Raw genomic sequence first — 2,923 nt, forward strand, 5'->3', positions numbered from 1 at the left:
CCCGAAGACCCTCGAGACCCACAGTCGAGAGGACTTTCTGGATCAAAGGCTCTAGGAGATGAACCGACGGATCGAAGAACTCCGCCACGCTCCCCCTGCTTATGGTGAGGACATCTGTACTGACCCTCCCTTCTCTCAAATGATCATGCAGGAACCAATCTCGCCAAACTTCAAGCTCCCTCAATTCGAAAGCTACGATGGGACCTCAGACCTAGTCGACCACCTGGAGGCCTTCCAGACAATGATGCTGCTCCATGGTGCGCCAGACGCCATCCTGTGCCGAGCTTTTCCATCCACCTTAAAGGGAGCAGCAAGGAATTGGTACTCGACATTGAAGTCAGGTACCATCTTTTTCTTTGATCAGATGAGCCACCAGTTTGTGGCTCATTTTGTTAGCAGCCGGCATCTCCGGAGAGGTTCGGAGTCCCTCATCAACATCAAGCAGAGGGAGGGGAGTTCATCCGGGCTTACGTCAACCGTTTCAATGTCGCCGCATTGGAGGTCCGGAACTTGGACCAATCGATCGCGATGGCCGCTCTTAAAGGCGGCCTTCAAAAGAACGACCTTCTATTCTCCCTGGAAAAGTACCCCAGAGATTTTGTCGATTTGCCAGCTCAGGCCAAAGGATATGTCCGAGCAGAAGAAGCCTTCAAGATGAAGGACGAGAAGACTGCGAGAGAGCGACAGGCGGGAGACTCGAGCAAGCCCGCAGTCGAAAAAGGGCCGAGTGAAGCTCGGCCACGTTCTTGAACTCCTTCCGGACATAGGCACGTCCGGACTCCTCCCGAGCCCGTAAACAGGGAAGCCCAGACCATCGAGTTCGGAGAGCTCTCCTCCCGAAAGATTCCACAGCTACGCCCTCTCAACGTATCGAAAACTCAAGTACTGATGGAGATTAGGGAGCAGCTTCCAAGGCTGGAGAGGATGCACTCGTACCTCGAAAAGCGCAACCCGAACAAATTCTGCCTCTATCATCGTGACCACGGCCACGATACGGAGGAATGTATTCAGCTCCAAGATGAGATCGAGGAGCTTATCAGACGAGGTCGGCTCGACAGATTCATTCGACGACGGCCTGAAGGAAGAGAAGATCGGCCTAGGGCCCTGCCGCAGTCAGAACCGTCAAGGAGGGAGGAGCAGCCTGGAGATCGACCTCCAGTTGGGATTATCAACTCCATCTCGGGGAGACCCAGCGGGGAGCAGACCTTCCGCGGCTATAGGGTTCAAAAAATCTATGAATGTATTACCAACAACTTTTGCCCTGAATGAAAATTCTTTTCATATTTGTGTATTTTTTCTTTTGGTATGAGCTCATAATGACAGGTGATAACTCCCCCATACAAACGAAATTAAGTACGTTGGGAACAGGAGGAGAACCTCGTCCTAACATGAGCAAAATCGAAGGCCCAATTTCTTAAAGATCGGATGGGGAGAGGCCCTTACAACGGCCCTTATGTGCCCCAACTTGTTAGGAACAGGAGGAGAACCTCGTCCTAACATGAGCAAAGTCGAAGGCTCATTTCTTAAAGATCGGATGGGGGGAGAGGCCCTTACAACGGCCCTTATGTGCCCCCACAGCCTTGTTAGGAACAGGAGGAGAACCTCGTCCTAAACTTGAGCAAAGTCGAAGGCCCATTTCTTAAAGATCGGATGGGGGAGAGGCCCTTACAACGGCCCTTATGTGCCCCCACAACCTTGTTAGGAACAGGAGGAGAACCTCGTCCTAACATGAGCAAAGTCGAAGGCCCGATTTCTTAAAGATCGGATGGGAGAGAGGCCCTTACAACGGCCTTATGTGCCCCACAGCCTTGTTAGGAACAGGAGGAGAACCTCATCCTAACATGAGCAAAGTCGAAGGCCCGATTTCTTAAAGATCGAATGGGGGAGAGGCCCTTACAACGGCCCTTATATGCCCCCACAACTTGTTAGGAACAGGAGGAGAACTTCGTCCTAACACGAGCTGAAACCGACTGTCGGGAACAAGGGGAGGACCTCGTCCCGACGCAAGCAAAGACTCGGTTGATCGACAAGGAGGAAAAGCTTCCTCAATGACTCCTCTACACTCTCACGATCCCGTCAAAAGCAGAGGAAGATCCTCACTCAAACACAGAAGAAAAAGGAAAAGCGAAAAGAAAAAGCGACGAACTACACCGGTGATAGGTGAAAAATGAACTACATCAAAGGCACAAGGGACCTCGTCTCGACGAAAGAGAAAATCCTTATCGAAAATCTCTGGTCTCTAAGGGCAAATCGACACAGCAACGATCAAGAATCTTCAAACTACGTCGGCAATCCGAACAAGATGGAAGACAAAAGAAGTTCAACAAACGACGACTCAAAGTAAGAACCGACGAGGGATTACGAACTACATCGACGCTAAACAAGACAGAAGACAAATGGAGTTTGGTAAACAACCATTTAATACAGAATGGATAAGGTAATAGACAATTTCATTTCCATTTCATTGGTGAAGTACACATTACAAAGCCTTAAAGGCCAAAAACAAAAAGATAAGAAAAAGAAAAGAAAAGAGGCTCTAAGGAAGCCCAGTTTCTTCCGACTTCGAGCTCTCGGTTCGGCCCCTGCTATGGATTGTCTTAAATTTTTGACTTCCTCTTCTAGTTCCATCTTTTTCAGCAGCATATTCCTGAAACATCCAGTGGAGCCACCGGCGCTCGTCCTCGACTCTCGAAGTCTCCTCCTCAATACCTCGACTCCGCCTCAGCATCCTTGACTGCCTGCTGCTCGTGGACCAGCTGAACTTTCAGTCACCGTAGTTTCGGCTTCCTCTCCCAAGGGCTACAGACAGTTCCGCCATAGTCCCCCTCAAGGAGCAAAGCTCGTCAGAACCTGGTGCGGGGACAGGCTGGACTCTCTCAGACAGCGCCTCTGAAGGCGGGCAACTTCGTCAGTCGCCGTCTGG

At 50.6% G+C, this 2,923-nt stretch overlaps 1 pseudogene; it reads left to right on the forward strand.

The window, feature by feature from the left end:
* The window catches only part of LOC140856171 (scopoletin glucosyltransferase-like), an 11,645-nt pseudogene that overhangs the window by 7,760 nt on the left and 962 nt on the right, over positions 1-2,923 (forward strand).

The sequence above is a fragment of the Elaeis guineensis genome, chromosome 3, assembly GCF_000442705.2.
Source record: "Elaeis guineensis isolate ETL-2024a chromosome 3, EG11, whole genome shotgun sequence".
Classification (NCBI taxonomy): Eukaryota; Viridiplantae; Streptophyta; class Magnoliopsida; order Arecales; family Arecaceae; genus Elaeis; species Elaeis guineensis.